At 76.3% G+C, this 21772-nt stretch overlaps 12 non-coding genes across 12 annotated transcripts; all 12 read left to right on the top strand.

The window, feature by feature from the left end:
- The first annotated feature begins 1349 nt into the window (after positions 1 to 1349).
- LOC140597041 (5S ribosomal RNA) lies at positions 1350 to 1468 on the top strand. The gene has a single exon (XR_011998909.1). It is a non-coding gene; the product is annotated as a 5S ribosomal RNA (ribosomal RNA).
- Positions 1469 to 3148: 1680 nt separating this feature from the next.
- On the top strand, positions 3149 to 3267 carry LOC140597039 (5S ribosomal RNA). The gene has a single exon (XR_011998907.1). It is a non-coding gene; the product is annotated as a 5S ribosomal RNA (ribosomal RNA).
- A 1655-nt stretch (positions 3268 to 4922) lies between these two features.
- LOC140597038 (5S ribosomal RNA) lies at positions 4923 to 5041 on the top strand. The gene has a single exon (XR_011998906.1). It is a non-coding gene; the product is annotated as a 5S ribosomal RNA (ribosomal RNA).
- Positions 5042 to 6696: 1655 nt separating this feature from the next.
- LOC140597037 (5S ribosomal RNA) lies at positions 6697 to 6815 on the top strand. Its single transcript, XR_011998905.1, has one exon. It is a non-coding gene; the product is annotated as a 5S ribosomal RNA (ribosomal RNA).
- A 1674-nt stretch (positions 6816 to 8489) lies between these two features.
- Positions 8490 to 8608, top strand: LOC140597036 (5S ribosomal RNA). Its single transcript, XR_011998904.1, has one exon. It is a non-coding gene; the product is annotated as a 5S ribosomal RNA (ribosomal RNA).
- A 1693-nt stretch (positions 8609 to 10301) lies between these two features.
- LOC140597035 (5S ribosomal RNA) lies at positions 10302 to 10420 on the top strand. Its single transcript, XR_011998903.1, has one exon. It is a non-coding gene; the product is annotated as a 5S ribosomal RNA (ribosomal RNA).
- Positions 10421 to 12089: 1669 nt separating this feature from the next.
- Positions 12090 to 12208, top strand: LOC140597034 (5S ribosomal RNA). The gene has a single exon (XR_011998902.1). It is a non-coding gene; the product is annotated as a 5S ribosomal RNA (ribosomal RNA).
- A 1663-nt stretch (positions 12209 to 13871) lies between these two features.
- LOC140597033 (5S ribosomal RNA) lies at positions 13872 to 13990 on the top strand. The gene has a single exon (XR_011998901.1). It is a non-coding gene; the product is annotated as a 5S ribosomal RNA (ribosomal RNA).
- A 1663-nt stretch (positions 13991 to 15653) lies between these two features.
- LOC140597032 (5S ribosomal RNA) lies at positions 15654 to 15772 on the top strand. Its single transcript, XR_011998900.1, has one exon. It is a non-coding gene; the product is annotated as a 5S ribosomal RNA (ribosomal RNA).
- Positions 15773 to 17435: 1663 nt separating this feature from the next.
- On the top strand, positions 17436 to 17554 carry LOC140597031 (5S ribosomal RNA). The gene has a single exon (XR_011998899.1). It is a non-coding gene; the product is annotated as a 5S ribosomal RNA (ribosomal RNA).
- A 1663-nt stretch (positions 17555 to 19217) lies between these two features.
- LOC140597030 (5S ribosomal RNA) lies at positions 19218 to 19336 on the top strand. The gene has a single exon (XR_011998898.1). It is a non-coding gene; the product is annotated as a 5S ribosomal RNA (ribosomal RNA).
- A 1657-nt stretch (positions 19337 to 20993) lies between these two features.
- LOC140597028 (5S ribosomal RNA) lies at positions 20994 to 21112 on the top strand. The gene has a single exon (XR_011998896.1). It is a non-coding gene; the product is annotated as a 5S ribosomal RNA (ribosomal RNA).
- The last annotated feature ends 660 nt before the right edge of the window (positions 21113 to 21772 follow it).

The raw sequence follows: 21772 nt of genomic DNA, 5'->3' as shown, positions 1-21772 counted from the left end.
GCCGACGGAGGGGACGGGGCGACAGCAGGAACCTCGGGGCCGGGGCGGGGAGGGGGCGGTCGCTGGGGGGAGCCGGGCGGGGGCTGGATCCCGTCTCCGCAGGCCTGCGAGCCCCTCCGGGGGGCCGGGGCGGGGCTTTGGGGGCCGGGGCCGGGGCGGGGCTTTGGGGGCCGGGGCCGGGGCCGGGGCCGGGCCCGCCTGCGGGCCCTCCTCGCCCCGCCCCAATCTCCGCCCCCAGGCCCGCCCCCAGCCCCTAGCAATTCCCTGGCACCGCCCCCAGCCTCCAAGCCACCCAGCCACCCGCAACCCCCCCCACCTTCGGCCCGGGCCCGCCTGCACCTTCTCTCCGAAGGACATGCCCTGCCTCCCCCGCGGACCACCGTCCCTTCGGCCCTCAGCCACGACGTCCACGCTCCGCGGGCCCGGGACACCAGATGGCCCGACCGCCCGGGGCCTCAGGCCCCGTTGGCACCGGGCTGCGCGCTCCGCGGCCCCGCAACAGCCAAGGCCACAGCGACGCGGGGGCGGCCGGCACCCATGCCGAAAAGGGCCGCGCGCAACACAGCAAGAGACACAAGAGAGACTCGCTCCGCGCCTGGGCGTGGGCGCCGCGCACGCAACACAGGCACACGGTCCCGCGGCGGTTCGGCTGATGGGCAGGAATGGGGGCAGAACGGCATCCCTGACACCGTGGCTGCAGGGCCCGCGGCTGCCAGGGCTCCTAAGGCAGCTCCAGGGCCTGCGCCCCTCCGGCGGGGTGGCTGCCTCGCCCCCACAGGCCTTGTGGCCCAGCTCCGAGTGCCCGTGTCCCTCCGTCTGTGTGTGTGTGTGTGTGTGTCTGTCTGTCTGTCGTGGGCACCTGTGTCTGTGTCCCTGCCTGTCCGAGGATGGGGTCCGGCGGCGCGGGCGGCCCCGGCTTGGCTTTGAGCCAGGCCGGCTGAAGAACAGGAGAGGCCAGGGGTCGTCCGGAGCCGGCCGGCGCCGGCCCGCGGCACCCCCCCAGCCAGTGAGCGGTCCGAGGTGGGGCGGCGTGCCATCCGGGGAGCCGAGCGGCGGCGACGCGCCCGCCAGGCCGGGGACGGGAGCGCGCCCGGGCTCCGGCGACAGCCTCCGCTCCGGGGTGCGGGAGGCGTCTTGGCCCCCACCCCCCCCCGCCCGGCCCGGGGCAGGCGCCCTCCGCCACCCCGGGCGCGGCGCGGGAGGCGGTCAGTCAATCAATCAGTCGGGCCGGCAGGCGAGCATGCAGGCGGGCTGGCGCGATCGGGCGGGCGGAGGGCTGAGGAGCGGCGGGCGCCTGGCCCGGAGAGGCGCAGAGCAGGCTCTTGGGGCGCCCAGCGGCAGCCGCGGACGTCTACGGCCATACCACCCTGAACGCGCCCGATCTCGTCTGATCTCGGAAGCTAAGCAGGGTCGGGCCTGGTTAGTACTTGGATGGGAGACCGCCTGGGAATACCGGGTGCTGTAGGCTTTTTTTCCTCGGCCTTTTGCCTGCCTTCCTGTCTGTCCCTTGGCCGCCAACGCCCCCTCGACCAACGCGGCGGCGGCGGCGGCGGCGGCGGCGGCGGCGGCGGCGGCGGCGCCCCCCTCCGGGCGACCCGTGGCATGGCCCCCGCCCCGCCGGAAGCACCGCAGGGCGCCGCGGAGCACCGAGGGCGCCGGCTGCACGGGCAGGAGGCCACACACATGCACCACCTCCTCTTCCTCTCAAGCCCTTCACCCTCGCAGCCCGCCCTTCAAGCACACCCACCCACGTCCTAGCCGGCCGCGCGTCCCAGGGCGCCGCGGGGGCCCGAAGGCGGCCGACGGAGGGGACGGGGCGACAGCAGGAACCTCGGGGCCGGGGCGGGGAGGGGGCGGTCGCTGGGGGGAGCCGGGCGGGGGCTGGATCCCGTCTCCGCAGGCCTGCGAGCCCCTCCGGGGGGCCGGGGCGGGGCTTTGGGGGCCGGGGCCGGGGCGGGGCTTTGGGGGCCGGGGCCGGGGCCGGGGCCGGGCCCGCCTGCGGGCCCTCCTCGCCCCGCCCCAATCTCCGCCCCCAGGCCCGCCCCCAGCCCCTAGCAATTCCCTGGCACCGCCCCCAGCCTCCAAGCCACCCAGCCACCCGCAACCCCCCCCACCTTCGGCCCGGGCCCGCCTGCACCTTCTCTCCGAAGGACATGCCCTGCCTCCCCCGCGGACCACCGTCCCTTCGGCCCTCAGCCACGACGTCCACGCTCCGCGGGCCCGGGACACCAGATGGCCCGACCGCCCGGGGCCTCAGGCCCCGTTGGCACCGGGCTGCGCGCTCCGCGGCCCCGCAACAGCCAAGGCCACAGCGACGCGGGGGCGGCCGGCACCCATGCCGAAAAGGGCCGCGCGCAACACAGCAAGAGACACAAGAGAGACTCGCTCCGCGCCTGGGCGTGGGCGCCGCGCACGCAACACAGGCACACGGTCCCGCGGCGGTTCGGCTGATGGGCAGGAATGGGGGCAGAACGGCATCCCTGACACCGTGGCTGCAGGGCCCGCGGCTGCCAGGGCTCCTAAGGCAGCTCCAGGGCCTGCGCCCCTCCGGCGGGGTGGCTGCCTCGCCCCCACAGGCCTTGTGGCCCAGCTCCGAGTGCCCGTGTCCCTCCGTCTGTGTGTGTGTGTGTGTGTGTGTCTGTCTGTCTGTCGTGGGCACCTGTGTCTGTGTCCCTGCCTGTCCGAGGATGGGGTCCGGCGGCGCGGGCGGCCCCGGCTTGGCTTTGAGCCAGGCCGGCTGAAGAACAGGAGAGGCCAGGGGTCGTCCGGAGCCGGCCGGCGCCGGCCCGCGGCACCCCCCCAGCCAGTGAGCGGTCCGAGGTGGGGCGGCGTGCCATCCGGGGAGCCGAGCGGCGGCGACGCGCCCGCCAGGCCGGGGACGGGAGCGCGCCCGGGCTCCGGCGACAGCCTCCGCTCCGGGGTGCGGGAGGCGTCTTGGCCCCCACCCCCCCCGCCCGGCCCGGGGCAGGCGCCCTCCGCCACCCCGGGCGCGGCGCGGGAGGCGGTCAGTCAATCAATCAGTCGGGCCGGCAGGCGAGCATGCAGGCGGGCTGGCGCGATCGGGCGGGCGGAGGGCTGAGGAGCGGCGGGCGCCTGGCCCGGAGAGGCGCAGAGCAGGCTCTTGGGGCGCCCAGCGGCAGCCGCGGACGTCTACGGCCATACCACCCTGAACGCGCCCGATCTCGTCTGATCTCGGAAGCTAAGCAGGGTCGGGCCTGGTTAGTACTTGGATGGGAGACCGCCTGGGAATACCGGGTGCTGTAGGCTTTTTTTCCTCGGCCTTTTGCCTGCCTTCCTGTCTGTCCCTTGGCCGCCAACGCCCCCTCGACCAACGCGGCGGCGGCGGCGGCGGCGGCGGCGGCGGCGGCGGCGCCCCCCTCCGGGCGACCCGTGGCATGGCCCCCGCCCCGCCGGAAGCACCGCAGGGCGCCGCGGAGCACCGAGGGCGCCGGCTGCACGGGCAGGAGGCCACACACATGCACCACCTCCTCTTCCTCTCAAGCCCTTCACCCTCGCAGCCCGCCCTTCAAGCACACCCACCCACGTCCTAGCCGGCCGCGCGTCCCAGGGCGCCGCGGGGGCCCGAAGGCGGCCGACGGAGGGGACGGGGCGACAGCAGGAACCTCGGGGCCGGGGCGGGGAGGGGGCGGTCGCTGGGGGGAGCCGGGCGGGGGCTGGATCCCGTCTCCGCAGGCCTGCGAGCCCCTCCGGGGGGCCGGGGCGGGGCTTTGGGGGCCGGGGCCGGGGCGGGGCTTTGGGGGCCGGGGCCGGGGCCGGGGCCCTCCTCGCCCCGCCCCAATCTCCGCCCCCAGGCCCGCCCCCAGCCCCTAGCAATTCCCTGGCACCGCCCCCAGCCTCCAAGCCACCCAGCCACCCGCAACCCCCCCCACCTTCGGCCCGGGCCCGCCTGCACCTTCTCTCCGAAGGACATGCCCTGCCTCCCCCGCGGACCACCGTCCCTTCGGCCCTCAGCCACGACGTCCACGCTCCGCGGGCCCGGGACACCAGATGGCCCGACCGCCCGGGGCCTCAGGCCCCGTTGGCACCGGGCTGCGCGCTCCGCGGCCCCGCAACAGCCAAGGCCACAGCGACGCGGGGGCGGCCGGCACCCATGCCGAAAAGGGCCGCGCGCAACACAGCAAGAGACACAAGAGAGACTCGCTCCGCGCCTGGGCGTGGGCGCCGCGCACGCAACACAGGCACACGGTCCCGCGGCGGTTCGGCTGATGGGCAGGAATGGGGGCAGAACGGCATCCCTGACACCGTGGCTGCAGGGCCCGCGGCTGCCAGGGCTCCTAAGGCAGCTCCAGGGCCTGCGCCCCTCCGGCGGGGTGGCTGCCTCGCCCCCACAGGCCTTGTGGCCCAGCTCCGAGTGCCCGTGTCCCTCCGTCTGTGTGTGTGTGTGTGTGTGTCTGTCTGTCTGTCGTGGGCACCTGTGTCTGTGTCCCTGCCTGTCCGAGGATGGGGTCCGGCGGCGCGGGCGGCCCCGGCTTGGCTTTGAGCCAGGCCGGCTGAAGAACAGGAGAGGCCAGGGGTCGTCCGGAGCCGGCCGGCGCCGGCCCGCGGCACCCCCCCAGCCAGTGAGCGGTCCGAGGTGGGGCGGCGTGCCATCCGGGGAGCCGAGCGGCGGCGACGCGCCCGCCAGGCCGGGGACGGGAGCGCGCCCGGGCTCCGGCGACAGCCTCCGCTCCGGGGTGCGGGAGGCGTCTTGGCCCCCACCCCCCCCGCCCGGCCCGGGGCAGGCGCCCTCCGCCACCCCGGGCGTGGCGCGGGAGGCGGTCAGTCAATCAATCAGTCGGGCCGGCAGGCGAGCATGCAGGCGGGCTGGCGCGATCGGGCGGGCGGAGGGCTGAGGAGCGGCGGGCGCCTGGCCCGGAGAGGCGCAGAGCAGGCTCTTGGGGCGCCCAGCGGCAGCCGCGGACGTCTACGGCCATACCACCCTGAACGCGCCCGATCTCGTCTGATCTCGGAAGCTAAGCAGGGTCGGGCCTGGTTAGTACTTGGATGGGAGACCGCCTGGGAATACCGGGTGCTGTAGGCTTTTTTTCCTCGGCCTTTTGCCTGCCTTCCTGTCTGTCCCTTGGCCGCCAACGCCCCCTCGACCAACGCGGCGGCGGCGGCGGCGGCGGCGGCGGCGGCGGCGGCGCCCCCCTCCGGGCGACCCGTGGCATGGCCCCCGCCCCGCCGGAAGCACCGCAGGGCGCCGCGGAGCACCGAGGGCGCCGGCTGCACGGGCAGGAGGCCACACACATGCACCACCTCCTCTTCCTCTCAAGCCCTTCACCCTCGCAGCCCGCCCTTCAAGCACACCCACCCACGTCCTAGCCGGCCGCGCGTCCCAGGGCGCCGCGGGGGCCCGAAGGCGGCCGACGGAGGGGACGGGGCGACAGCAGGAACCTCGGGGCCGGGGCGGGGAGGGGGCGGTCGCTGGGGGGAGCCGGGCGGGGGCTGGATCCCGTCTCCGCAGGCCTGCGAGCCCCTCCGGGGGGCCGGGGCGGGGCTTTGGGGGCCGGGGCCGGGGCGGGGCTTTGGGGGCCGGGGCCGGGGCCGGGGCCCTCCTCGCCCCGCCCCAATCTCCGCCCCCAGGCCCGCCCCCAGCCCCTAGCAATTCCCTGGCACCGCCCCCAGCCTCCAAGCCACCCAGCCACCCGCAACCCCCCCCACCTTCGGCCCGGGCCCGCCTGCACCTTCTCTCCGAAGGACATGCCCTGCCTCCCCCGCGGACCACCGTCCCTTCGGCCCTCAGCCACGACGTCCACGCTCCGCGGGCCCGGGACACCAGATGGCCCGACCGCCCGGGGCCTCAGGCCCCGTTGGCACCGGGCTGCGCGCTCCGCGGCCCCGCAACAGCCAAGGCCACAGCGACGCGGGGGCGGCCGGCACCCATGCCGAAAAGGGCCGCGCGCAACACAGCAAGAGACACAAGAGAGACTCGCTCCGCGCCTGGGCGTGGGCGCCGCGCACGCAACACAGGCACACGGTCCCGCGGCGGTTCGGCTGATGGGCAGGAATGGGGGCAGAACGGCATCCCTGACACCGTGGCTGCAGGGCCCGCGGCTGCCAGGGCTCCTAAGGCAGCTCCAGGGCCTGCGCCCCTCCGGCGGGGTGGCTGCCTCGCCCCCACAGGCCTTGTGGCCCAGCTCCGAGTGCCCGTGTCCCTCCGTCTGTGTGTGTGTGTGTGTGTGTCTGTCTGTCTGTCGTGGGCACCTGTGTCTGTGTCCCTGCCTGTCCGAGGATGGGGTCCGGCGGCGCGGGCGGCTCCGGCTTGGCTTTGAGCCAGGCCGGCTGAAGAACAGGAGAGGCCAGGGGTCGTCCGGAGCCGGCCGGCGCCGGCCCGCGGCACCCCCCCAGCCAGTGAGCGGTCCGAGGTGGGGCGGCGTGCCATCCGGGGAGCCGAGCGGCGGCGACGCGCCCGCCAGGCCGGGGACGGGAGCGCGCCCGGGCTCCGGCGACAGCCTCCGCTCCGGGGTGCGGGAGGCGTCTTGGCCCCCACCCCCCCCGCCCGGCCCGGGGCAGGCGCCCTCCGCCACCCCGGGCGCGGCGCGGGAGGCGGTCAGTCAATCAATCAGTCGGGCCGGCAGGCGAGCATGCAGGCGGGCTGGCGCGATCGGGCGGGCGGAGGGCTGAGGAGCGGCGGGCGCCTGGCCCGGAGAGGCGCAGAGCAGGCTCTTGGGGCGCCCAGCGGCAGCCGCGGACGTCTACGGCCATACCACCCTGAACGCGCCCGATCTCGTCTGATCTCGGAAGCTAAGCAGGGTCGGGCCTGGTTAGTACTTGGATGGGAGACCGCCTGGGAATACCGGGTGCTGTAGGCTTTTTTTCCTCGGCCTTTTGCCTGCCTTCCTGTCTGTCCCTTGGCCGCCAACGCCCCCTCGACCAACGCGGCGGCGGCGGCGGCGGCGGCGGCGGCGGCGGCGGCGGCGGCGGCGCCCCCCTCCGGGCGACCCGTGGCATGGCCCCCGCCCCGCCGGAAGCACCGCAGGGCGCCGCGGAGCACCGAGGGCGCCGGCTGCACGGGCAGGAGGCCACACACATGCACCACCTCCTCTTCCTCTCAAGCCCTTCACCCTCGCAGCCCGCCCTTCAAGCACACCCACCCACGTCCTAGCCGGCCGCGCGTCCCAGGGCGCCGCGGGGGCCCGAAGGCGGCCGACGGAGGGGACGGGGCGACAGCAGGAACCTCGGGGCCGGGGCGGGGAGGGGGCGGTCGCTGGGGGGAGCCGGGCGGGGGCTGGATCCCGTCTCCGCAGGCCTGCGAGCCCCTCCGGGGGGCCGGGGCGGGGCTTTGGGGGCCGGGGCCGGGGCGGGGCTTTGGGGGCCGGGGCGGGGCTTTGGGGGCCGGGGCCCTCCTCGCCCCGCCCCAATCTCCGCCCCCAGGCCCGCCCCCAGCCCCTAGCAATTCCCTGGCACCGCCCCCAGCCTCCAAGCCACCCAGCCACCCGCAACCCCCCCCACCTTCGGCCCGGGCCCGCCTGCACCTTCTCTCCGAAGGACATGCCCTGCCTCCCCCGCGGACCACCGTCCCTTCGGCCCTCAGCCACGACGTCCACGCTCCGCGGGCCCGGGACACCAGATGGCCCGACCGCCCGGGGCCTCAGGCCCCGTTGGCACCGGGCTGCGCGCTCCGCGGCCCCGCAACAGCCAAGGCCACAGCGACGCGGGGGCGGCCGGCACCCATGCCGAAAAGGGCCGCGCGCAACACAGCAAGAGACACAAGAGAGACTCGCTCCGCGCCTGGGCGTGGGCGCCGCGCACGCAACACAGGCACACGGTCCCGCGGCGGTTCGGCTGATGGGCAGGAATGGGGGCAGAACGGCATCCCTGACACCGTGGCTGCAGGGCCCGCGGCTGCCAGGGCTCCTAAGGCAGCTCCAGGGCCTGCGCCCCTCCGGCGGGGTGGCTGCCTCGCCCCCACAGGCCTTGTGGCCCAGCTCCGAGTGCCCGTGTCCCTCCGTCTGTGTGTGTGTGTGTGTGTGTGTCTGTCTGTCTGTCGTGGGCACCTGTGTCTGTGTCCCTGCCTGTCCGAGGATGGGGTCCGGCGGCGCGGGCGGCCCCGGCTTGGCTTTGAGCCAGGCCGGCTGAAGAACAGGAGAGGCCAGGGGTCGTCCGGAGCCGGCCGGCGCCGGCCCGCGGCACCCCCCCAGCCAGTGAGCGGTCCGAGGTGGGACGGCGTGCCATCCGGGGAGCCGAGCGGCGGCGACGCGCCCACCAGGCCGGGGACGGGAGCGCGCCCGGGCTCCGGCGACAGCCTCCGCTCCGGGGTGCGGGAGGCGTCTTGGCCCCCACCCCCCCCGCCCGGCCCGGGGCAGGCGCCCTCCGCCACCCCGGGCGCGGCGCGGGAGGCGGTCAGTCAATCAATCAGTCGGGCCGGCAGGCGAGCATGCAGGCGGGCTGGCGCGATCGGGCGGGCGGAGGGCTGAGGAGCGGCGGGCGCCTGGCCCGGAGAGGCGCAGAGCAGGCTCTTGGGGCGCCCAGCGGCAGCCGCGGACGTCTACGGCCATACCACCCTGAACGCGCCCGATCTCGTCTGATCTCGGAAGCTAAGCAGGGTCGGGCCTGGTTAGTACTTGGATGGGAGACCGCCTGGGAATACCGGGTGCTGTAGGCTTTTTTTCCTCGGCCTTTTGCCTGCCTTCCTGTCTGTCCCTTGGCCGCCAACGCCCCCTCGACCAACGCGGCGGCGGCGGCGGCGGCGGCGGCGGCGGCGGCGGCGGCGGCGGCGCCCCCCTCCGGGCGACCCGTGGCATGGCCCCCGCCCCGCCGGAAGCACCGCAGGGCGCCGCGGAGCACCGAGGGCGCCGGCTGCACGGGCAGGAGGCCACACACATGCACCACCTCCTCTTCCTCTCAAGCCCTTCACCCTCGCAGCCCGCCCTTCAAGCACACCCACCCACGTCCTAGCCGGCCGCGCGTCCCAGGGCGCCGCGGGGGCCCGAAGGCGGCCGACGGAGGGGACGGGGCGACAGCAGGAACCTCGGGGCCGGGGCGGGGAGGGGGCGGTCGCTGGGGGGAGCCGGGCGGGGGCTGGATCCCGTCTCCGCAGGCCTGCGAGCCCCTCCGGGGGGCCGGGGCGGGGCTTTGGGGGCCGGGGCCGGGGCGGGGCTTTGGGGGCCGGGGCCGGGGCCGGGGCCGGGGCCGGGGCCGGGCCCGCCTGCGGGCCCTCCTCGCCCCGCCCCAATCTCCGCCCCCAGGCCCGCCCCCAGCCCCTAGCAATTCCCTGGCACCGCCCCCAGCCTCCAAGCCACCCAGCCACCCGCAACCCCCCCCACCTTCGGCCCGGGCCCGCCTGCACCTTCTCTCCGAAGGACATGCCCTGCCTCCCCCGCGGACCACCGTCCCTTCGGCCCTCAGCCACGACGTCCACGCTCCGCGGGCCCGGGACACCAGATGGCCCGACCGCCCGGGGCCTCAGGCCCCGTTGGCACCGGGCTGCGCGCTCCGCGGCCCCGCAACAGCCAAGGCCACAGCGACGCGGGGGCGGCCAGCACCCATGCCGAAAAGGGCCGCGCGCAACACAGCAAGAGACACAAGAGAGACTCGCTCCGCGCCTGGGCGTGGGCGCCGCGCACGCAACACAGGCACACGGTCCCGCGGCGGTTCGGCTGATGGGCAGGAATGGGGGCAGAACGGCATCCCTGACACCGTGGCTGCAGGGCCCGCGGCTGCCAGGGCTCCTAAGGCAGCTCCAGGGCCTGCGCCCCTCCGGCGGGGTGGCTGCCTCGCCCCCACAGGCCTTGTGGCCCAGCTCCGAGTGCCCGTGTCCCTCCGTCTGTGTGTGTGTGTGTGTGTGTCTGTCTGTCTGTCGTGGGCACCTGTGTCTGTGTCCCTGCCTGTCCGAGGATGGGGTCCGGCGGCGCGGGCGGCCCCGGCTTGGCTTTGAGCCAGGCCGGCTGAAGAACAGGAGAGGCCAGGGGTCGTCCGGAGCCGGCCGGCGCCGGCCCGCGGCACCCCCCCAGCCAGTGAGCGGTCCGAGGTGGGGCGGCGTGCCATCCGGGGAGCCGAGCGGCGGCGACGCGCCCGCCAGGCCGGGGACGGGAGCGCGCCCGGGCTCCGGCGACAGCCTCCGCTCCGGGGTGCGGGAGGCGTCTTGGCCCCCACCCCCCCCGCCCGGCCCGGGGCAGGCGCCCTCCGCCACCCCGGGCGCGGCGCGGGAGGCGGTCAGTCAATCAATCAGTCGGGCCGGCAGGCGAGCATGCAGGCGGGCTGGCGCGATCGGGCGGGCGGAGGGCTGAGGAGCGGCGGGCGCCTGGCCCGGAGAGGCGCAGAGCAGGCTCTTGGGGCGCCCAGCGGCAGCCGCGGACGTCTACGGCCATACCACCCTGAACGCGCCCGATCTCGTCTGATCTCGGAAGCTAAGCAGGGTCGGGCCTGGTTAGTACTTGGATGGGAGACCGCCTGGGAATACCGGGTGCTGTAGGCTTTTTTTCCTCGGCCTTTTGCCTGCCTTCCTGTCTGTCCCTTGGCCGCCAACGCCCCCTCGACCAACGCGGCGGCGGCGGCGGCGGCGGCGGCGGCGCCCCCCTCCGGGCGACCCGTGGCATGGCCCCCGCCCCGCCGGAAGCACCGCAGGGCGCCGCGGAGCACCGAGGGCGCCGGCTGCACGGGCAGGAGGCCACACACATGCACCACCTCCTCTTCCTCTCAAGCCCTTCACCCTCGCAGCCCGCCCTTCAAGCACACCCACCCACGTCCTAGCCGGCCGCGCGTCCCAGGGCGCCGCGGGGGCCCGAAGGCGGCCGACGGAGGGGACGGGGCGACAGCAGGAACCTCGGGGCCGGGGCGGGGAGGGGGCGGTCGCTGGGGGGAGCCGGGCGGGGGCTGGATCCCGTCTCCGCAGGCCTGCGAGCCCCTCCGGGGGGCCGGGGCGGGGCTTTGGGGGCCGGGGCCGGGGCGGGGCTTTGGGGGCCGGGGCCGGGGCCGGGGCCGGGGCCGGGCCCGCCTGCGGGCCCTCCTCGCCCCGCCCCAATCTCCGCCCCCAGGCCCGCCCCCAGCCCCTAGCAATTCCCTGGCACCGCCCCCAGCCTCCAAGCCACCCAGCCACCCGCAACCCCCCCCACCTTCGGCCCGGGCCCGCCTGCACCTTCTCTCCGAAGGACATGCCCTGCCTCCCCCGCGGACCACCGTCCCTTCGGCCCTCAGCCACGACGTCCACGCTCCGCGGGCCCGGGACACCAGATGGCCCGACCGCCCGGGGCCTCAGGCCCCGTTGGCACCGGGCTGCGCGCTCCGCGGCCCCGCAACAGCCAAGGCCACAGCGACGCGGGGGCGGCCGGCACCCATGCCGAAAAGGGCCGCGCGCAACACAGCAAGAGACACAAGAGAGACTCGCTCCGCGCCTGGGCGTGGGCGCCGCGCACGCAACACAGGCACACGGTCCCGCGGCGGTTCGGCTGATGGGCAGGAATGGGGGCAGAACGGCATCCCTGACACCGTGGCTGCAGGGCCCGCGGCTGCCAGGGCTCCTAAGGCAGCTCCAGGGCCTGCGCCCCTCCGGCGGGGTGGCTGCCTCGCCCCCACAGGCCTTGTGGCCCAGCTCCGAGTGCCCGTGTCCCTCCGTCTGTGTGTGTGTGTGTGTGTGTCTGTCTGTCTGTCGTGGGCACCTGTGTCTGTGTCCCTGCCTGTCCGAGGATGGGGTCCGGCGGCGCGGGCGGCCCCGGCTTGGCTTTGAGCCAGGCCGGCTGAAGAACAGGAGAGGCCAGGGGTCGTCCGGAGCCGGCCGGCGCCGGCCCGCGGCACCCCCCCAGCCAGTGAGCGGTCCGAGGTGGGGCGGCGTGCCATCCGGGGAGCCGAGCGGCGGCGACGCGCCCGCCAGGCCGGGGACGGGAGCGCGCCCGGGCTCCGGCGACAGCCTCCGCTCCGGGGTGCGGGAGGCGTCTTGGCCCCCACCCCCCCCGCCCGGCCCGGGGCAGGCGCCCTCCGCCACCCCGGGCGCGGCGCGGGAGGCGGTCAGTCAATCAATCAGTCGGGCCGGCAGGCGAGCATGCAGGCGGGCTGGCGCGATCGGGCGGGCGGAGGGCTGAGGAGCGGCGGGCGCCTGGCCCGGAGAGGCGCAGAGCAGGCTCTTGGGGCGCCCAGCGGCAGCCGCGGACGTCTACGGCCATACCACCCTGAACGCGCCCGATCTCGTCTGATCTCGGAAGCTAAGCAGGGTCGGGCCTGGTTAGTACTTGGATGGGAGACCGCCTGGGAATACCGGGTGCTGTAGGCTTTTTTTCCTCGGCCTTTTGCCTGCCTTCCTGTCTGTCCCTTGGCCGCCAACGCCCCCTCGACCAACGCGGCGGCGGCGGCGGCGGCGGCGGCGGCGCCCCCCTCCGGGCGACCCGTGGCATGGCCCCCGCCCCGCCGGAAGCACCGCAGGGCGCCGCGGAGCACCGAGGGCGCCGGCTGCACGGGCAGGAGGCCACACACATGCACCACCTCCTCTTCCTCTCAAGCCCTTCACCCTCGCAGCCCGCCCTTCAAGCACACCCACCCACGTCCTAGCCGGCCGCGCGTCCCAGGGCGCCGCGGGGGCCCGAAGGCGGCCGACGGAGGGGACGGGGCGACAGCAGGAACCTCGGGGCCGGGGCGGGGAGGGGGCGGTCGCTGGGGGGAGCCGGGCGGGGGCTGGATCCCGTCTCCGCAGGCCTGCGAGCCCCTCCGGGGGGCCGGGGCGGGGCTTTGGGGGCCGGGGCCGGGGCGGGGCTTTGGGGGCCGGGGCCGGGGCCGGGGCCGGGCCCGCCTGCGGGCCCTCCTCGCCCCGCCCCAATCTCCGCCCCCAGGCCCGCCCCCAGCCCCTAGCAATTCCCTGGCACCGCCCCCAGCCTCCAAGCCACCCAGCCACCCGCAACCCCCCCCACCTTCGGCCCGGGCCCGCCTGCACCTTCTCTCCGAAGGACATGCCCTGCCTCCCCCGCGGACCACCGTCCCTTCGGCCCTCAGCCACGACGTCCACGCTCCGCGGGCCCGGGACACCAGATGGCCCGACCGCCCGGGGCCTCAGGCCCCGTTGGCACCGGGCTGCGCGCTCCGCGGCCCCGCAACAGCCAAGGCCACAGCGACGCGGGGGCGGCCGGCACCCATGCCGAAAAGGGCCGCGCGCAACACAGCAAGAGACACAAGAGAGACTCGCTCCGCGCCTGGGCGTGGGCGCCGCGCACGCAACACAGGCACACGGTCCCGCGGCGGTTCGGCTGATGGGCAGGAATGGGGGCAGAACGGCATCCCTGACACCGTGGCTGCAGGGCCCGCGGCTGCCAGGGCTCCTAAGGCAGCTCCAGGGCCTGCGCCCCTCCGGCGGGGTGGCTGCCTCGCCCCCACAGGCCTTGTGGCCCAGCTCCGAGTGCCCGTGTCCCTCCGTCTGTGTGTGTGTGTGTGTGTGTCTGTCTGTCTGTCGTGGGCACCTGTGTCTGTGTCCCTGCCTGTCCGAGGATGGGGTCCGGCGGCGCGGGCGGCCCCGGCTTGGCTTTGAGCCAGGCCGGCTGAAGAACAGGAGAGGCCAGGGGTCGTCCGGAGCCGGCCGGCGCCGGCCCGCGGCACCCCCCCAGCCAGTGAGCGGTCCGAGGTGGGGCGGCGTGCCATCCGGGGAGCCGAGCGGCGGCGACGCGCCCGCCAGGCCGGGGACGGGAGCGCGCCCGGGCTCCGGCGACAGCCTCCGCTCCGGGGTGCGGGAGGCGTCTTGGCCCCCACCCCCCCCGCCCGGCCCGGGGCAGGCGCCCTCCGCCACCCCGGGCGCGGCGCGGGAGGCGGTCAGTCAATCAATCAGTCGGGCCGGCAGGCGAGCATGCAGGCGGGCTGGCGCGATCGGGCGGGCGGAGGGCTGAGGAGCGGCGGGCGCCTGGCCCGGAGAGGCGCAGAGCAGGCTCTTGGGGCGCCCAGCGGCAGCCGCGGACGTCTACGGCCATACCACCCTGAACGCGCCCGATCTCGTCTGATCTCGGAAGCTAAGCAGGGTCGGGCCTGGTTAGTACTTGGATGGGAGACCGCCTGGGAATACCGGGTGCTGTAGGCTTTTTTTCCTCGGCCTTTTGCCTGCCTTCCTGTCTGTCCCTTGGCCGCCAACGCCCCCTCGACCAACGCGGCGGCGGCGGCGGCGGCGGCGGCGGCGCCCCCCTCCGGGCGACCCGTGGCATGGCCCCCGCCCCGCCGGAAGCACCGCAGGGCGCCGCGGAGCACCGAGGGCGCCGGCTGCACGGGCAGGAGGCCACACACATGCACCACCTCCTCTTCCTCTCAAGCCCTTCACCCTCGCAGCCCGCCCTTCAAGCACACCCACCCACGTCCTAGCCGGCCGCGCGTCCCAGGGCGCCGCGGGGGCCCGAAGGCGGCCGACGGAGGGGACGGGGCGACAGCAGGAACCTCGGGGCCGGGGCGGGGAGGGGGCGGTCGCTGGGGGGAGCCGGGCGGGGGCTGGATCCCGTCTCCGCAGGCCTGCGAGCCCCTCCGGGGGGCCGGGGCGGGGCTTTGGGGGCCGGGGCCGGGGCGGGGCTTTGGGGGCCGGGGCCGGGGCCGGGGCCGGGCCCGCCTGCGGGCCCTCCTCGCCCCGCCCCAATCTCCGCCCCCAGGCCCGCCCCCAGCCCCTAGCAATTCCCTGGCACCGCCCCCAGCCTCCAAGCCACCCAGCCACCCGCAACCCCCCCCACCTTCGGCCCGGGCCCGCCTGCACCTTCTCTCCGAAGGACATGCCCTGCCTCCCCCGCGGACCACCGTCCCTTCGGCCCTCAGCCACGACGTCCACGCTCCGCGGGCCCGGGACACCAGATGGCCCGACCGCCCGGGGCCTCAGGCCCCGTTGGCACCGGGCTGCGCGCTCCGCGGCCCCGCAACAGCCAAGGCCACAGCGACGCGGGGGCGGCCGGCACCCATGCCGAAAAGGGCCGCGCGCAACACAGCAAGAGACACAAGAGAGACTCGCTCCGCGCCTGGGCGTGGGCGCCGCGCACGCAACACAGGCACACGGTCCCGCGGCGGTTCGGCTGATGGGCAGGAATGGGGGCAGAACGGCATCCCTGACACCGTGGCTGCAGGGCCCGCGGCTGCCAGGGCTCCTAAGGCAGCTCCAGGGCCTGCGCCCCTCCGGCGGGGTGGCTGCCTCGCCCCCACAGGCCTTGTGGCCCAGCTCCGAGTGCCCGTGTCCCTCCGTCTGTGTGTGTGTGTGTGTGTGTCTGTCTGTCTGTCGTGGGCACCTGTGTCTGTGTCCCTGCCTGTCCGAGGATGGGGTCCGGCGGCGCGGGCGGCCCCGGCTTGGCTTTGAGCCAGGCCGGCTGAAGAACAGGAGAGGCCAGGGGTCGTCCGGAGCCGGCCGGCGCCGGCCCGCGGCACCCCCCCAGCCAGTGAGCGGTCCGAGGTGGGGCGGCGTGCCATCCGGGGAGCCGAGCGGCGGCGACGCGCCCGCCAGGCCGGGGACGGGAGCGCGCCCGGGCTCCGGCGACAGCCTCCGCTCCGGGGTGCGGGAGGCGTCTTGGCCCCCACCCCCCCCGCCCGGCCCGGGGCAGGCGCCCTCCGCCACCCCGGGCGCGGCGCGGGAGGCGGTCAGTCAATCAATCAGTCGGGCCGGCAGGCGAGCATGCAGGCGGGCTGGCGCGATCGGGCGGGCGGAGGGCTGAGGAGCGGCGGGCGCCTGGCCCGGAGAGGCGCAGAGCAGGCTCTTGGGGCGCCCAGCGGCAGCCGCGGACGTCTACGGCCATACCACCCTGAACGCGCCCGATCTCGTCTGATCTCGGAAGCTAAGCAGGGTCGGGCCTGGTTAGTACTTGGATGGGAGACCGCCTGGGAATACCGGGTGCTGTAGGCTTTTTTTCCTCGGCCTTTTGCCTGCCTTCCTGTCTGTCCCTTGGCCGCCAACGCCCCCTCGACCAACGCGGCGGCGGCGGCGGCGGCGGCGGCGGCGCCCCCCTCCGGGCGACCCGTGGCATGGCCCCCGCCCCGCCGGAAGCACCGCAGGGCGCCGCGGAGCACCGAGGGCGCCGGCTGCACGGGCAGGAGGCCACACACATGCACCACCTCCTCTTCCTCTCAAGCCCTTCACCCTCGCAGCCCGCCCTTCAAGCACACCCACCCACGTCCTAGCCGGCCGCGCGTCCCAGGGCGCCGCGGGGGCCCGAAGGCGGCCGACGGAGGGGACGGGGCGACAGCAGGAACCTCGGGGCCGGGGCGGGGAGGGGGCGGTCGCTGGGGGGAGCCGGGCGGGGGCTGGATCCCGTCTCCGCAGGCCTGCGAGCCCCTCCGGGGGGCCGGGGCGGGGCTTTGGGGGCCGGGGCCGGGGCGGGGCTTTGGGGGCCGGGGCCGGGGCCGGGGCCGGGCCCGCCTGCGGGCCCTCCTCGCCCCGCCCCAATCTCCGCCCCCAGGCCCGCCCCCAGCCCCTAGCAATTCCCTGGCACCGCCCCCAGCCTCCAAGCCACCCAGCCACCCGCAACCCCCCCCACCTTCGGCCCGGGCCCGCCTGCACCTTCTCTCCGAAGGACATGCCCTGCCTCCCCCGCGGACCACCGTCCCTTCGGCCCTCAGCCACGACGTCCACGCTCCGCGGGCCCGGGACACCAGATGGCCCGACCGCCCGGGGCCTCAGGCCCCGTTGGCACCGGGCTGCGCGCTCCGCGGCCCCGCAACAGCCAAGGCCACAGCGACGCGGGGGCGGCCGGCACCCATGCCGAAAAGGGCCGCGCGCAACACAGCAAGAGACACAAGAGAGACTCGCTCCGCGCCTGGGCGTGGGCGCCGCGCACGCAACACAGGCACACGGTCCCGCGGCGGTTCGGCTGATGGGCAGGAATGGGGGCAGAACGGCATCCCTGACACCGTGGCTGCAGGGCCCGCGGCTGCCAGGGCTCCTAAGGCAGCTCCAGGGCCTGCGCCCCTCCGGCGGGGTGGCTGCCTCGCCCCCACAGGCCTTGTGGCCCAGCTCCGAGTGCCCGTGTCCCTCCGTCTGTGTGTGTGTGTGTGTGTGTCTGTCTGTCTGTCGTGGGCACCTGTGTCTGTGTCCCTGCCTGTCCGAGGATGGGGTCCGGCGGCGCGGGCGGCCCCGGCTTGGCTTTGAGCCAGGCCGGCTGAAGAACAGGAGAGGCCAGGGGTCGTCCGGAGCCGGCCGGCGCCGGCCCGCGGCACCCCCCCAGCCAGTGAGCGGTCCGAGGTGGGGCGGCGTGCCATCCGGGGAGCCGAGCGGCGGCGACGCGCCCGCCAGGCCGGGGACGGGAGCGCGCCCGGGCTCCGGCGACAGCCTCCGCTCCGGGGTGCGGGAGGCGTCTTGGCCCCCACCCCCCCCGCCCGGCCCGGGGCAGGCGCCCTCCGCCACCCCGGGCGCGGCGCGGGAGGCGGTCAGTCAATCAATCAGTCGGGCCGGCAGGCGAGCATGCAGGCGGGCTGGCGCGATCGGGCGGGCGGAGGGCTGAGGAGCGGCGGGCGCCTGGCCCGGAGAGGCGCAGAGCAGGCTCTTGGGGCGCCCAGCGGCAGCCGCGGACGTCTACGGCCATACCACCCTGAACGCGCCCGATCTCGTCTGATCTCGGAAGCTAAGCAGGGTCGGGCCTGGTTAGTACTTGGATGGGAGACCGCCTGGGAATACCGGGTGCTGTAGGCTTTTTTTCCTCGGCCTTTTGCCTGCCTTCCTGTCTGTCCCTTGGCCGCCAACGCCCCCTCGACCAACGCGGCGGCGGCGGCGGCGGCGGCGGCGGCGCCCCCCTCCGGGCGACCCGTGGCATGGCCCCCGCCCCGCCGGAAGCACCGCAGGGCGCCGCGGAGCACCGAGGGCGCCGGCTGCACGGGCAGGAGGCCACACACATGCACCACCTCCTCTTCCTCTCAAGCCCTTCACCCTCGCAGCCCGCCCTTCAAGCACACCCACCCACGTCCTAGCCGGCCGCGCGTCCCAGGGCGCCGCGGGGGCCCGAAGGCGGCCGACGGAGGGGACGGGGCGACAGCAGGAACCTCGGGGCCGGGGCGGGGAGGGGGCGGTCGCTGGGGGGAGCCGGGCGGGGGCTGGATCCCGTCTCCGCAGGCCTGCGAGCCCCTCCGGGGGGCCGGGGCGGGGCTTTGGGGGCCGGGGCCGGGGCGGGGCTTTGGGGGCCGGGGCCGGGGCCGGGGCCGGGCCCGCCTGCGGGCCCTCCTCGCCCCGCCCCAATCTCCGCCCCCAGGCCCGCCCCCAGCCCCTAGCAATTCCCTGGCACCGCCCCCAGCCTCCAAGCCACCCAGCCACCCGCAACCCCCCCCACCTTCGGCCCGGGCCCGCCTGCACCTTCTCTCCGAAGGACATGCCCTGCCTCCCCCGCGGACCACCGTCCCTTCGGCCCTCAGCCACGACGTCCACGCTCCGCGGGCCCGGGACACCAGATGGCCCGACCGCCCGGGGCCTCAGGCCCCGTTGGCACCGGGCTGCGCGCTCCGCGGCCCCGCAACAGCCAAGGCCACAGCGACGCGGGGGCGGCCGGCACCCATGCCGAAAAGGGCCGCGCGCAACACAGCAAGAGACACAAGAGAGACTCGCTCCGCGCCTGGGCGTGGGCGCCGCGCACGCAACACAGGCACACGGTCCCGCGGCGGTTCGGCTGATGGGCAGGAATGGGGGCAGAACGGCATCCCTGACACCGTGGCTGCAGGGCCCGCGGCTGCCAGGGCTCCTAAGGCAGCTCCAGGGCCTGCGCCCCTCCGGCGGGGTGGCTGCCTCGCCCCCACAGGCCTTGTGGCCCAGCTCCGAGTGCCCGTGTCCCTCCGTCTGTGTGTGTGTGTGTGTGTGTCTGTCTGTCTGTCGTGGGCACCTGTGTCTGTGTCCCTGCCTGTCCGAGGATGGGGTCCGGCGGCGCGGGCGGCCCCGGCTTGGCTTTGAGCCAGGCCGGCTGAAGAACAGGAGAGGCCAGGGGTCGTCCGGAGCCGGCCGGCGCCGGCCCGCGGCACCCCCCCAGCCAGTGAGCGGTCCGAGGTGGGGCGGCGTGCCATCCGGGGAGCCGAGCGGCGGCGACGCGCCCGCCAGGCCGGGGACGGGAGCGCGCCCGGGCTCCGGCGACAGCCTCCGCTCCGGGGTGCGGGAGGCGTCTTGGCCCCCACCCCCCCCGCCCGGCCCGGGGCAGGCGCCCTCCGCCACCCCGGGCGCGGCGCGGGAGGCGGTCAGTCAATCAATCAGTCGGGCCGGCAGGCGAGCATGCAGGCGGGCTGGCGCGATCGGGCGGGCGGAGGGCTGAGGAGCGGCGGGCGCCTGGCCCGGAGAGGCGCAGAGCAGGCTCTTGGGGCGCCCAGCGGCAGCCGCGGACGTCTACGGCCATACCACCCTGAACGCGCCCGATCTCGTCTGATCTCGGAAGCTAAGCAGGGTCGGGCCTGGTTAGTACTTGGATGGGAGACCGCCTGGGAATACCGGGTGCTGTAGGCTTTTTTTCCTCGGCCTTTTGCCTGCCTTCCTGTCTGTCCCTTGGCCGCCAACGCCCCCTCGACCAACGCGGCGGCGGCGGCGGCGGCGGCGGCGGCGGCGGCGGCGCCCCCCTCCGGGCGACCCGTGGCATGGCCCCCGCCCCGCCGGAAGCACCGCAGGGCGCCGCGGAGCACCGAGGGCGCCGGCTGCACGGGCAGGAGGCCACACACATGCACCACCTCCTCTTCCTCTCAAGCCCTTCACCCTCGCAGCCCGCCCTTCAAGCACACCCACCCACGTCCTAGCCGGCCGCGCGTCCCAGGGCGCCGCGGGGGCCCGAAGGCGGCCGACGGAGGGGACGGGGCGACAGCAGGAACCTCGGGGCCGGGGCGGGGAGGGGGCGGTCGCTGGGGGGAGCCGGGCGGGGGCTGGATCCCGTCTCCGCAGGCCTGCGAGCCCCTCCGGGGGGCCGGGGCGGGGCTTTGGGGGCCGGGGCCGGGGCGGGGCTTTGGGGGCCGGGGCCGGGGCCGGGGCCCTCCTCGCCCCGCCCCAATCTCCGCCCCCAGGCCCGCCCCCAGCCCCTAGCAATTCCCTGGCACCGCCCCCAGCCTCCAAGCCACCCAGCCACCCGCAACCCCCCCCACCTTCGGCCCGGGCCCGCCTGCACCTTCTCTCCGAAGGACATGCCCTGCCTCCCCCGCGGACCACCGTCCCTTCGGCCCTCAGCCACGACGTCCACGCTCCGCGGGCCCGGGACACCAGATGGCCCGACCGCCCGGGGCCTCAGGCCCCGTTGGCACCGGGCTGCGCGCTCCGCGGCCCCGCAACAGCCAAGGCCACAGCGACGCGGGGGCGGCCGGCACCCATGCCGAAAAGGGCCGCGCGCAACACAGCAAGAGACACAAGAGAGACTCGCTCCGCGCCTGGGCGTGGGCGCCGCGCACGCAACACAGGCACACGGTCCCGCGGCGGTTCGGCTGATGGGCAGGAATGGGGGCAGAACGGCATCCCTGACACCGTGGCTGCAGGGCCCGCGGCTGCCAGGGCTCCTAAGGCAGCTCCAGGGCCTGCGCCCCTCCGGCGGGGTGGCTGCCTCGCCCCCACAGGCCTTGTGGCCCAGCTCCGAGTGCCCGTGTCCCTCCGTCTGTGTGTGTGTGTGTGTGTGTGTCTGTCTGTCTGTCGTGGGCACCTGTGTCTGTGTCCCTGCCTGTCCGAGGATGGGGTCCGGCGGCGCGGGCGGCCCCGGCTTGGCTTTGAGCCAGGCCGGCTGAAGAACAGGAGAGGCCAGGGGTCGTCCGGAGCCGGCCGGCGCCGGCCCGCGGCACCCCCCCAGCCAGTGAGCGGTCCGAGGTGGGGCGGCGTGCCATCCGGGGAGCCGAGCGGCGGCGACGCGCCCGCCAGGCCGGGGACGGGAGCGCGCCCGGGCTCCGGCGACAGCCTCCGCTCCGGGGTGCGGGAGGCGTCTTGGCCCCCACCCCCCCCGCCCGGCCCGGGGCAGGCGCCCTCCGCCACCCCGGGCGCGGCGCGGGAGGCGGTCAGTCAATCAATCAGTCGGGCCGGCAGGCGAGCATGCAGGCGGGCTGGCGCGATCGGGCGGGCGGAGGGCTGAGGAGCGGCGGGCGCCTGGCCCGGAGAGGCGCAGAGCAGGCTCTTGGGGCGCCCAGCGGCAGCCGCGGACGTCTACGGCCATACCACCCTGAACGCGCCCGATCTCGTCTGATCTCGGAAGCTAAGCAGGGTCGGGCCTGGTTAGTACTTGGATGGGAGACCGCCTGGGAATACCGGGTGCTGTAGGCTTTTTTTCCTCGGCCTTTTGCCTGCCTTCCTGTCTGTCCCTTGGCCGCCAACGCCCCCTCGACCAACGCGGCGGCGGCGGCGGCGGCGGCGGCGGCGCCCCCCTCCGGGCGACCCGTGGCATGGCCCCCGCCCCGCCGGAAGCACCGCAGGGCGCCGCGGAGCACCGAGGGCGCCGGCTGCACGGGCAGGAGGCCACACACATGCACCACCTCCTCTTCCTCTCAAGCCCTTCACCCTCGCAGCCCGCCCTTCAAGCACACCCACCCACGTCCTAGCCGGCCGCGCGTCCCAGGGCGCCGCGGGGGCCCGAAGGCGGCCGACGGAGGGGACGGGGCGACAGCAGGAACCTCGGGGCCGGGGCGGGGAGGGGGCGGTCGCTGGGGGGAGCCGGGCGGGGGCTGGATCCCGTCTCCGCAGGCCTGCGAGCCCCTCCGGGGGGCCGGGGCGGGGCTTTGGGGGCCGGGGCCGGGGCGGGGCTTTGGGGGCCGGGGCCGGGGCCGGGGCCGGGCCCGCCTGCGGGCCCTCCTCGCCCCGCCCCAATCTCCGCCCCCAGGCCCGCCCCCAGCCCCTAGCAATTCCCTGGCACCGCCCCCAGCCTCCAAGCCACCCAGCCACCCGCAACCCCCCCCACCTTCGGCCCGGGCCCGCCTGCACCTTCTC

The sequence above is a fragment of the Vulpes vulpes genome, unplaced genomic scaffold, assembly GCF_048418805.1.
Source record: "Vulpes vulpes isolate BD-2025 unplaced genomic scaffold, VulVul3 u000000748, whole genome shotgun sequence".
Lineage (NCBI taxonomy): Eukaryota > Metazoa > Chordata > Mammalia > Carnivora > Canidae > Vulpes > Vulpes vulpes.
Note: the sequence above shows the minus strand (reverse complement) of the source record. Positions and strands in the feature narration are given on the sequence as shown.